The sequence below is a fragment of the Mus caroli genome, chromosome 3 (genome assembly GCF_900094665.2).
Source record: "Mus caroli chromosome 3, CAROLI_EIJ_v1.1, whole genome shotgun sequence".
Classification (NCBI taxonomy): Eukaryota; Metazoa; Chordata; class Mammalia; order Rodentia; family Muridae; genus Mus; species Mus caroli.
In genome coordinates, this window is record NC_034572.1 from 55,696,700 (window position 1) to 55,710,087 (window position 13,388).

A 13,388-nucleotide genomic window follows, 5' to 3' on the forward strand; every position below is an offset into this window, starting at 1 on the left:
AGAGAGAGAGAGAGAGAGAGAGAGAGAGAGAGAGAGAGAGAGAGAGAGAGAACAGTCAAAGAAATTTGATCTTTCAAAATTACCATTTAAGCAGTTTGCTGTTGTACTATGAAGCTAGATTTTGTCCACTTATAGGAAATGTCGATATTGACTTGTTTAAAATCTACCAGCAATTCCACTGTTCCTTTTTTCCTAATGGGCTGCCATTCGGGGCTTTGCTTTTGAGACTATTTTCTCCCAGATCCTAAATATCCATGACTGGCAATTTATATTTGCCAAACTTTGCTAGAAATTGCTAGCTCCTAAGAACCTGTGTTAACCAAATTCTTATGCAGTTTAGCCTGTCCCCTATCTGGGGTAATCAACTAATAGTCTATAAGCTCTTAGCTTTCTGATTAAAAAATACTTAATGTGGAAAAATACAACATTGATAACTTTCTTTTCTATTAGAAGTAGAATCTTCTCTTATACAATCCATACTAACCATAATTTTCCCTCTGTCTACTCTTCTCAACTCCCTGGAACAGGTCCTTTTTCTCAGATCTACCAACCCTTCATTTCCTTTTGGAAAAAAAAATCAGGCCTCCAAGAGACAACAACCAAATATGACAAAACAGGATACAATAAGACAAAGCAGAAGCCCTCGTATCAAGACTGGACAGAGCAATTCAATAGGAGGAAGAGGCTCAAGAGCAAGCAAAAGAGACAAACGAGACCTGCCCCCACTGTTAAATGCCCCACAAAAACATCAAACTAACAAACACAACATATATACAGAGAACCTGATGGAGACCTATGGAGGTCCCATGCTTGTCACATCAGTCTCTGTGAGTCCATATGAAACCTACTTAGTTGATTCAGTGGTCCATGTTCTTCTGGTGTCCTCCACACCGTCTGAGTCCTACAATTCCTCCCTGTCTTCTGTAACATTGCCTGAGCTTCAAGAGGAAGGACCCAATGCAGCCTTCTAACTTAGACACTCCACAAAATGTCTGGCTGTGTGTCTCTTCACTATTTCCTATGTTCTGGCAGAGGAAGCCTCTCTGATGGACTGAACTGAATCAGTCTATGATTATAAGAGATTACCATTAGGAATCATTTCATTGATTGTTTTAGCTAGTCATGTATAGTTCTAGGTCTCTAGGCAATCAGGTCTCCAGTTTCTTGCCACCCAGGCAATGTAAGGCATTGACCCCCCCCCCCTCCCATGGCATGGGCATCAAGTAAAACCAAACCTTTATTGGCCATTCCCACAAGTTCAGCACCACCATTGCCCTGGAACATCATGCAGGCAGAACAGGTTGTAGGTCAGGGGTTTTGTGGCTGGATTAGTGTCCAGGTTTCTCTTTCTGAAGCCTATGCAATATCTTTTCTAATCAAAGAGACTAGAAAGTAGGCATAAAGGCTCCAGTTTAACCTATATATCTTCAATGAACTGTGTGGATGATGTCCTCAGCAATGGAACCCCATCTGTCTCTTTTTGGAGAGTGACCCTTTATCCTAGCATCAGCCTGCATTTAGAAATCTACACAGGGCTCTTTCGGTCAACAGTTTAATTGAATGCAACCTAATCCCACTATTAACTTCTGAAGATGGCCAGTTTTTCCATGAGAGAGTAACTTACATTAAATATCTAAAATTTAAAACTAAGTTCTTATCATTCAGTGGCTGTATGGTAATTATAAAACAAACCCAAAGATTTACATTCTAAGTTTTAAAGGATTATTTAGTAATTGTTTCCTAAGTTTCTAAGTTTCAGTGAAAGTTAGTCATTTTACAAAACAGATTTTACAAAAAATTATTCTTTTATAGTTATAATTTAAGGGATGTTTATGATCTTTCCATGTACCCAAAAGATGTGTGAGTTTTCTGTAATTTCCCTCATGAATATTGATGCAGAAATACTCAATAAAATTCTTGCAAACCATACACTAGTAAGATTTTGCTGAAAGGACCCAGATATAGCTGTCTCTTGTGAGACTATGCCGGGCCCTAGCAGACACAGAAGTGGATGCTCACAGTCAGCTATTGGATGGATCACAGGGCCCCCAATGGAGGAGCTAGAGAAAGTAACCAAGGAGCTAAAGGGATCTGCAACCCTATAGGTGGAACAACAATATGAACTACCCAGTAACCCCCAGAGCTCGTGTCTCTATCTGCATATATATCAGAAGATGGCCTAGTCGGCCATCAGTGGAAAGGCCCATTGGTCGTGCAAACTTTATCTGCCTCAGTACAGGATAACGCCAGGGCCAAGAAGTGGGAGTGGGTGGGTGGGGGAGTAGGTGGGGGACTTTTGGGATAGCATTTGAAATGTAAATGAAATAAATACCTAATAAAAAAGTTCTTGCAAATCAAATCCAAGAACACATCAGAATGATCATTCACCATGATCAAGTAGGCTTCATCAAAGGGATATAGGGATGGTTCAACATACAGAAATCCACCAACATATCCTGACTCAGGATAGGGGAACTCTAGGCCGATGAAGCTGACATGGATGGGTGGGTAGGTGAGCACCCTCATAGAGGCAGGAGGTGGGAGGATGGGATAGCAGACTTGTGGAGGGGAAACTGGGGACAGGGATAACATTTGAAATGTAAATAAATAAAATAACCAATAAAAAAAGAAAAAATTGAAATGGGGGATGAAAAAAGTGGATCAGCACTTAACGGCATCTTCTACTCTTTTATTAAAACCAAGATTAGCTCCCGGCACCCAAATCAGCTGCCCCCCCCCTATTTTCTATAACTCTAACTACAGGGTATCTAGTGTGCTCTTCCAGCCCTTATGGGCACACACACACACAAATACATAGATAGACAGACAGATAAATAGACAGATAGATAGACATACAGATGATAGAATTACAATAAGACAATTACAATATGACAGACACTTTTTGTTTTTTCAAAACATAACAGCTTAGCAGAACTGAATACTTTTAAATCCCTCCTCTGGATCATAAAACAAGGATAGTGAGTAATAAATCTACTAAGGCTCTTGGAAATGATTGCTTATAAATGTGCTCATGCTGCTTTTAATATTACTTTGCTAAAATGTACACATCTTTTTATTTAAGAACAAAATGCTTGGATTATTCTGCCATATCTTATAGCTCTGTCACTGTTTTTTTCTTTAGCAGTGCATCTGTATTAGCATTAAATAACAATGGAACATGAATGAATCTACCATCTTAGAAGTCTACATCTATATAAGATGTTAAAGCATTCCAGGGTTTAAAGAAATAGTGGCTTGTATTGAGAAATATGAATGAACATGTGTTGTGAGGAATTAGATATTTGCTTTGTTTATTGCTTTTCATGTTCTTGAAATGATTTTTACAAGGCAAACTACAAATAAGGATAATTACCATTTGCAGATGGTATATTATTCATATGATGTAACCCAAATTTTCATTAAAATTTCTTCTAGATTCTATGATCAACACTTTTGTCAGTAGCAGGATAAAAATAACAACTTTAAAAAAATAGTCACACCATGCAATGCAGACTGGCAGAGGACACAGAGGCCCACCTTCCGTCACATAGTGCAGCATCAAAAGAGAAAGACATCCAGAGTCCCACCAGCCTTATGGCCCACCCACAGAAGGAACCACTACAACGTACAAATATGTGACAGACAGAAAAAAAAAGAGAAGAAAAATGGTTTGGGAATCATGAGGCAAGTGGAATTGGAGATGTGAGGATGAAGAGGAATAGTCTGTTGTGAGAAGGCAGCACACCCTCCCCAACCTATGCCATGATAACGTCTCAGCCAGTGCTGCCACTGAAGGCCATGTCTGGATAGCATGGGATCTGTGTCAATGTCCATGGCTGATATTACTTCTAAAGACCATGCAGAGCTCCTGGACTGGACCTTGGTCTGTGTGGAACAGACCTCACCTCTCACTGTTTGGAGCACCCTGGAGAGTACCAGCTGCAGTATGAGTGAGATTGGGCCCTATACCTCATATGGCCTGTGAGTTGTTTCATGGGTTTTCAGAGCGTTTGAGCTAATATCCACTTATCAGTGAGTACATACCACAAGTGTTCTTTTGTGACTGGATTAACACACACATACACACACACACACAAATGCATTTTTAAGTATTCTTATATAGTTATGTCATATAAAATGATAATGCTTCTTCCCAAAGCCACGAAAAAACTCCATGGGAAAAACAGACATAGAAAACTTCCATGAGTTGTTGGTCAGGGGAGTCCAACAGACAATATAAGCTCTTTCTTTTGCCTTTGGTTTCCTCCAAGTTTGTGAAGATAAAACTCGATTGCTGCAGATACTTTGGACACAGGACTCAATAGAAACAGAGTTTGAACTGACTGCAAACCTCCCCATTCTGAGTACTAGCTTTTTATATAATAAGGTCCTACACACACTACTAAGGGAGAAAAGAAGTTAAAATACTAGCGTGCTGTGACATCTGTGAACCATAACAATGGCCGGCCAAGCAAGATGCATTAGTGGTACTTGTATCTTGGAGAGAACTAAAGCTATCTAATTGAAATTAAAGCTCACACAATAGGAGGGAATTCTTGGATAGACTGAAAACCTAGCTAACTGTTTATGGCTAGAGAGGTCTCAAATCCTACAGAAAAACCTATTACTGCCATTTTTCTAAATGTATTCTAACATACTTCTGACTGTATTCCAAATAGTTATGCTTATACTCAATGATAAATACAGTTCTTACCCCTTATCAAAGAATATTCATTTGGTAGCAGATAGAGGCTATTACAGAGATATGAAACTTGTCAAAATGCAGAGGATAGTGAGTGACATTTGGGTTCCTAACCCAAATTGATGGATTTACAGCAAGATCCCCACATCTAAGGCTCATGGAAAAATCACAGAGTAGGGAGTGGAAAGATTGTAAAAGTTAGAGGACAATTTTTGCTGCTAGATTCTCTCTTCCAGACATGATAGGGAAACTATACCCCCAAAATCTCAACACCATAGTTACCTAAGCAAGAACTACATAAGGACATCATGTAATATTATTCATTAGAAAAATCATTTCACATTTTCTTAAACAAAACAAAGAATTCTATTTTTGTTCTTAAATCTCTATTTCACTCATTATCATTAAGATACCTTTTTAAACATAATGAATTATTTTTAATTTTTTAATGTATGAATGATTTGCCTGAATAGGTCTTTTTCTTATTTAAACCACTTGTATGACTGGTGCCCTGAAAAACCAGAAAAGGACTTCCGAGCCCTTAGAACTGAACTTAGAGGTGGCTGGGATCTCCATATAGGTGCTGAGAACCACACTCCAGACTCTAAAAGGGCAGCAAATGCTCTTAACTATTGAGCAATATCTCCATCTCTAAGGTACATATCTCAATGTTTTCTTCTCTTGAAGATATTTGCATTGAATGCTTATTACTAAACATTCAATTATGCCCTCTTGTCTGGAGTATAAACAAGTATTTTTTTATATTACTTTATACTATCAGTCATTCCTCCTTCCTATCAATCTGGGCCAATATTATATAATAGCATCATTCCTCTGTTAAAAAGAAACCCAAATCACTTCTGTATGTAAAACTCTTGCTTAGTTTTCCATCTCACTCACAGTGAAAGCAAAAAGCACTTACCATGACTTTCAAAACTGCGTGACCTCCTTTACTTTTCTGATTCCACCTCTGCTCTGTTTCTCAACACACCAAAACCTCTCCAACCTTGCTGTTGGTCCTGCAGTGACAAGCATCCTTTCCTATCTCTGAGCAGCAGTGTACTCATTTTATCTTTGTCTGGAGGTACTACTTCCTCAACATCTAGTTATCTTCCTTCCTACAAGACCCTGTCTTCTCTCTACAAACCTATACTTTGAGTACCGCCCTTTTTAAAGCTCGTTCCCTCCTACAAATTATTCCCCATTGTCCTTCATTTCTTTTACCCTTTGAAAAGGCTACTGTCCTGCATATTATACATTTAACTCCTGTTATAGTTATTCTGCCCACCATGTTTTATTTGCCTCATAAAACATGTATCTTTAAAAGTATTATTAAATATTATTTAGTGCTTAGAAGACATTGTGTGCTAAATAAACCATAGAACATCACACTGGTATAGCATACTAATCACAAGAAACTGAACAGTGTTTGGGAGTGTCCATTAGTGAAGTTGATATCAGCAGGTCAGAAGGGTCTGGTTCACTACGTCCTTGGATCACATGGCTGCAGGAATCCCAAGAATCATCAGACTGGCTATGATATTTGCTGAACTTCATAGATTTCTCTCGGGATAATTCTTATCAAAGTTCATCCTCTTGCTATTATGAAACTTTGTTTCTGATGTCATGAAGGGTATACTACCACAGTTTCTTATCCTGTGCCCTATTCACAGTGTGGTAGCTTATAAAGTCTAGGGCTAAAAAGGAAATTCCCCTCTACTCTGAGGAATCCTAGAATGTAGATTGAGTGAACATTTTCCCATCAAGCCCACTGGTGGAGAGAATATTACATAGGCTTTGTCAATGTAGGAAAGGGAACCATGTTGCCAATCCAGCAACCATGCATATAAAAATAATTGGCTGAAAATGGGAAGATGAATCTTCTCTTATTTATGGTGTCCTGGTTAAAAAGCACTTAAAGACCCCATTGTTTTATGTTCTCCTGTTATTTGCAATGTTTTCAAACCTCAGAAAAAAGAACTGGTTAACCTGAAAATTCACTGTGCAAGGAAAAGCAATAATCTTCTTGGAGCCATTTCAGGAATCAGAGACTCTGTTAGTGGATGCTTTAAACCTACCTGTGACCATGGTAGGTTCTTGACTACTGGTCGTTTGAGTATTTTGCTTGCACCTATTATTGATTCCAATTGCTTCAACATAATTAATTGACAGCCTTTCTGAGCAGAACTAATGTCCACCCACCCATGCCTAATCCCAGAGTATCTGCTTCTTCTGACTCCTTGTCCTTTTACTAAAAGTATGTCAAGTAGCCTTCCACTTTTCTTTTCATTTTCTTCCATCTTACTGTTTTGTAACAAATCCAACCACTGTCATTTTTATTTAGTTTACCGGTCCTTAGGTTAAATGTATAACATAAATATGGCAACTATTTCCAATGCAATCTGTACTTACGAACTCCATACTGCAGGGTGCATTTGTGTTTGTTGTAAACAAACATGATGAAGGTCATTCACCAGTCGGAGGGCTTGAAGTCCCATCTTTAGAACAGAGCTAACTTCCACAGACCCACAAAAGGAGAATGCTATGTGCAAATAAACATGTGCATATGATCAAATAACATCAGTGAATATTAAACACTCAAGCAACTTCAGGGAGTGCATTATTATATTCAATGGAATTTATGCTCAAAAGTGTGTGTGTGTGTGTGTTTGTAACAATTGGTATTTGTATAGCAAATCAGTCTATGTAGGCGGTGTTAAAATAAGTTTGTGCAATTAGCAGAAGTGGGGATAGATGTAAAATGGCATATGGTAGGAATAAGATAAATGAAGTTGAAGAAGAGTTTATATTTAGCATGAGAGCTGAAAAAGCTTCGACCATCTACCAGAAGTACATCCATTCCTAAATTCTTCTAGTAAATTATAAGTTTGAAAAGTAGCCTGGTTTATTTCTGTTCTTCTGAGATGGTTAGTAGTTCAGGGAGTTTCATTTTTAAATAACTTCACGTGCCTTACGTATTTCTAGATGCATAACTTTACCACAGAATTATAAGTAACTCAAATACCTTATAGAAATATGATTTTATTCACTGAAATATGCAGTGATGTGTGTGGGAAAGTACCTCAAAATAGAGTTTATTGTTAATTCTGGAATTTCTAATATTTTCAATTTAAACATTTCATTCTTGGGCTTATCCATGTTTTAGAAACTTTACCACAAAACAAATCCTTGGTTATTTGAAATTAATTGAAATGAGAAACTTTAATTTTTTAGAAATAATTTAAGGATTAAATCTATTTCATTAAACAAATATATATATATATATATTTACATATATATTACACATATATAAAACACCAAAATATTCTGATAGATTACTGGAATATTGGACATAATAGACTATGATCTTTCATTCTGAAAGATCTCTGGCCATGTGTTTTCATTTTTTTTTTTTTAGAAAGATAATAAATACTGAATTCTCCTTAGAAAACCACTGGAAGCATCAATAACTTTATACCTATCATTGGATAGCTCTCATGCAATTGTAATTAACTTAAGAATTGTAAACACAGTGATTTTTGTCTATTTTCTCAAGACAGAAATGACCTCAAGGGACTGGGGAGACAGATCAGTAGTAAAAAGCACTGAGTTCAGTTCCCAGAGCCCACACTCCATGGTTCACATCCACCTACAAATCCAGCTGTAGGAAATCCCTCTTCAAGACTCTGTGGGCACTTGCACATGTGTGGCATAAAGTCACACATCCACATACATATTCATAAATAAAATATAAAAATGAATATTTTTACAAAATAAAATAACTTGAAATAAATAAAATATAATAGTACAAGTTTACAAAAATGTTCTAGATGCAGACACATAAGATATTACCAAGCTAGGAGCAACACTATATTTTCTAGAAGGTCTGTCTATAACTTCTGGAAGAATGGCTATTGTAAACAGCTGTGTGAGAACCACTGCACTGCAAAGATATCCACATGAGAAGGCTACACATTACCTGAAGAAAGAGACCTTAAGCCAGGATGTTGTAAACTCCATGCATACACACACTATGACTGCTGCTTAGTACTTCTGGATAGGAAACACTGGGTTAAGTTTGTGCCACCTTCTATCACATCTTTTCCTTTTCAATGAGCTGACCTTGGAAAGAGCTTGCTGCCTGTTCACTTGAAAATGGAAACAAGGGTTTATCCATTAGATCACATTCTTAACTCTGATTGGATTTTTGAACCTCAAGGGAGTTTAAAAATGCTGGGAAGCAGACCCAACTCCTGGGTGACTCTTATGAGTTCTGCTTGATGGGGCAACTGTGTGGTTGCATTTTCTATACTTTGAGTTAATTTAGCATATACCTAGGACAGAGATGGTTCACCTTCAAGTGTGGGCCTGTGCCATGTTTGTACCTTTTAAGCCCAGTATATTCTTTTACACCTGGTGTCTAGAGGTGCCTTTATTATATTTTTAATTAATTTATTTTGTGCTATTGTTTGGAAGAGTAACACCTACACATTGCCCAACAGGTCCAAATGTAGAGGCTTGATCTTCCACATAAAAGTTTGAGTTGAACCTTTTGAGGTGAGGCTACTAATAGCACTTGTCTGTGAGAGTATAAGCTTGATTCTAAGGACTCATACAGGTCTCTGTGTCACTTAGAAATGTCGTCACTTTGCACTCACACCCTCTCCTCATCATTGCAGTCCCATTTGAAGGTGACTTAGTCAAGCGGCATGCTTGAACAAGCCAGTGTATCGGGACCTCCAAAATTCTGAGGTAAATACAAGTTTTGTGTTTATAAAGTAAATTAGTTATTGTTGTGTGAAATGCCCACATATAACCTCATGTGCTTAAATCCTTGGTCCCTGACTAGATGCACTGTTTTGAAAGGTTATGAAACCATTATAAGGCGGGAGATAGCTGATGCAGGTATGGAGGGCTTAATGCTTCCTGGCTGACACTCAGATATAAACCTGCTGCTTTGAACTCCTCTGCCCTGCACTGAACAAGCATTCTTCAGTTTCCAACCATTCCACCACCAAATAGGTTATAATATCTAATCCATGACTCAATTAAACTTCTTGAAGCTAGTTTTGTCATGTTTTTATCACAGTTATGAGAAAAGTAACTTTGGGTGTTTTACTATATTAACAACCAAATAATGCAAACAACTTGAGAAGTATAAATGATATCCACTTACAAGTATCACTTGAAACTTAAGTGTACTTCTAACTCATATGCACCTATTTATGGCTTTGGGAGATAAACTAAATGTTGTTTTTGTTTCAGTCCTTTGATTAAAAGTGATAATAAAAATTTAAATGTTTGTTTGAGGCTCAAAGTCAATTTATTCTAATTGATTCTAGCACCCAACCAATTAACTGAAGTCAGGAACCCCTGTGGTTGAATTGGAGAAAAGCTGGAAGAAACTGATGGAATGAAAGTCATGAATCGTTTTACATTTTATCCTTTGCCACATTCGATATATATGAAATACTACAATTTAAAGTGACAATGAAATTTTTGGAGTGTTCTCTATAGTATGGGATCAAACCCTACACTGTTGTTTGGTCTGGAGGTGCTTGCTAACAAGAACCTGGTTTGGCTGCTCCTTGGGAGGTCTGGCAAGCAAATGACCAATGCAGATGTGGATGCAGATGTGAATGCAATCAGATTGAGATGAGCTGCATGGCAGGGGAGCCGGCAGAAGGACTGGAAGAGCAGAGGGGGATTGCAACCTCATAGGAAGAACATCAGCTGGCCAGACCACCCAGTGCTCCCAGGGACTAGACCACCAAGTGAGGAATGTACAGGGAGGGATCCAGGAGTCCAGATATATATGTTGCAGAGGATGGCCTTGCTGGACAGCGTTGGAAGGGGATACCCTTGGTCCTGTGGAGGTTTAATGCTCCAGCTTAGAGGGATGCTTGAGTGGTGGGGCAGGAGAGGGTGGGTGGGGGAGCACCCTCATAGAGGCAAAGGGGAGGGGAGAGAGGGTGAATGTGGGATAGGGATTTGTGGAGGAGTAACTGGGAAGGGGATATCATTTGAAATGTAAACAAATGGAATGATTAGTAAATATGTTATCTTCAGGAAAGCCAATAACTCCTGTGAAATGTGAAAACTGTCACAGGAGTGACATATGTGCACACTGGAAGGGATATTCAGATATTCTGAGGACAGAACTGAACATATCGTTATAATATCGGAAGCTAATATCTATGAGGAAGATTTTGAAGTGACAGCAGACACTAAGTTGTGCCCAGAGGAGATGAGAGTGGCCATGGAAAAGAGATGAAAAACTGAGGTTTAAAAGTAGGAGTGGAAAGAAACTTGACCTAGTATCCTGCTGCTGCTTATTCATCAATACAGAAATGACAGGTATTGCCCCTTTTGATAGATAATTACACATATGTGAGGTGTGCTAAAATGTTTATAGCACCCCTAAACAGAAAGGTATGCTTTAAAATGTTATTATGTTATACACTAATGGTAGTAAATCAAATGAAAATTAATATAATTCTCATACAAAAGGACAGAATAACAAACTGGGTTAAAAATAGTCTTTAAAATGAATATACCAAATATAATGTAGTCAGAACTTAAGAGTTGTTCAAAACACTGCTAAGTGATTGAAATAGAATATCAAGAGTGGCAATGAGAAGAATAAATCTAAATTTGAGGATGCAGAACAAAGCAAGACAACTATGCAACATTACAATAGAACACATTGTTATTAAGAAAATATAATAGTTTAATTCCATGGACCAAATAATGTAGCAAGTATGTGCTTGTTTTATAAGTTTTAGAAACAACTATTATGAAAATATGATGGGGACTGGAGAGATGGCTCAGTGGTTAAGAGCACTCACTGCTCTTCCAGGGGGCCTGAGTTCAATTCCCAGCAACCACATGGTGGCAAAACCATTTGTAATGGGATCATATGCCCTCTTCTTATATTTCTGAAGAGATCTACAGTGTACTCATATACATAAAATAAAAACATCTTTTATAAAAGAAAATATAATAATAATGCCTTTATGCCTTCCTATTAGAGAACCTAACTGTGCCTTTCCTAATCTGAGCTAATCTAGATATAAATAAGTGATGTCACTTATAATTGACTAACCCTATAAAAACAACCTTTATTTTATATATGCAGAAACTGATTTATCTATCAGCATAGATGTTGAATAGCCAGCCCAAAATCAAGAATCCAGGACACAGACAGCACAGATCATTCTTCCATGTCAATATCTGTTTATAAGGTGAGAGTGCAAATTTGTGTCTGTGGACCTATGCATATTAGGAAATGATGTTTCTTTAGCTGGGATCTCACTTTTCTTATTTTAACTATAATGGATAAACTGTGCCAGAACATTGACAGACACTATTTAAAGAGATTCTAATATTACCTTGAGGACAGGGTTTGAAAAATATGAGTTAGTTGCCTAAGACCCCTGAGCGTAGCTCGAGGATTAGAGTTTGTAGAAGAAAAGGGGAAAATGAGGGACCCTAAGGGCTTTTCCCAGTCCCATATCCTCCCTACAGCTTCCCCTTCCCACATGGGGTAAAGGCTAGGTCAAGTTCTATTCTCAACCCACAGGAACATTCTGGGAATGTATTGATAGTCATCTGATCCTCTGGAAAATCCCAGGTAGAGTTCAAATGCATGTCGTGCTTGCTAGTCAATAGATTTAAAGGTCAATATGCTTAGCCAATAATTTTGAACTGTAATCTTGCTGATGTAACCTATGCCCCTAAAAGGTATAAAAATTTCTTGTAATAACCATTTGGGTCACCTTCTAGTCACTCACCTTGAGGGACTAATTGAAGGTTGACCCCAATACACCGGATATAAGGTTCTTGCTTTTGCATAAAAAAAAAGAAAAGAAAGAAAGAGAAAGACAGACAGACAGACAGACAGACAGACACAAAGAAAGAAAGAAAGAAAGAAAGAAAGAAAGAAAGAAAGAAAGAAAGAAAGAAAGAAAGAAAGAAAGTATCAAGTATACCTGAGATTAAGTGCACTACTTATATTTCCTAACAAATGTGATGTGTCAAAAGGTATAAAATTTTAAAAACCATGAGAGCTGAATTCATATAGCTTTATTGGTCTTTGAGAAAAAAAAAAAAACAGGTGGCCCAATTCACAGACTTAGGAAGCGCTACCAAGTTGTCATTCCCAAAGCATAAATACTCTTTACATTACTTTGCCTAGAGCAAAATCAGAGGCCCACCTGTGATATCCAATCACATTCTTTAGTTCTGAGGTAGATTTGCAACTGATATTAAATCACAAAGTCCTTAGTCTTCTTTAGCAACAAAAGATAATATATTTCTCTAGTCTATAAAAGAAATTTCTAATGGCAAATATATATATAATTGCTAGACAAAGAGGTATTTCTCACAGGAATTCACCATATGTGTAATTTGTCTTCCATCCCTTTTACAGAATTTGTAATTTACCTGTGGGAAATCAATGAAGAAGGCCCCTGCCATCATTGAGGCTGGTTATCAGTCACAGCTTAGTCATAGACTCCCCAGGGGAGAAGGGAAATTTTATTGCATTCTGCAGGATCTTTATGCCACAGTCCCAGGACACCCATGGCATGATTTTGCCAAGTGCTCCTACATATAAACATTAAACTATACATTTCAAGTTTCTTTGCAAACTTATTAGAATATACTAAGAAAGAAAAAATGTTAT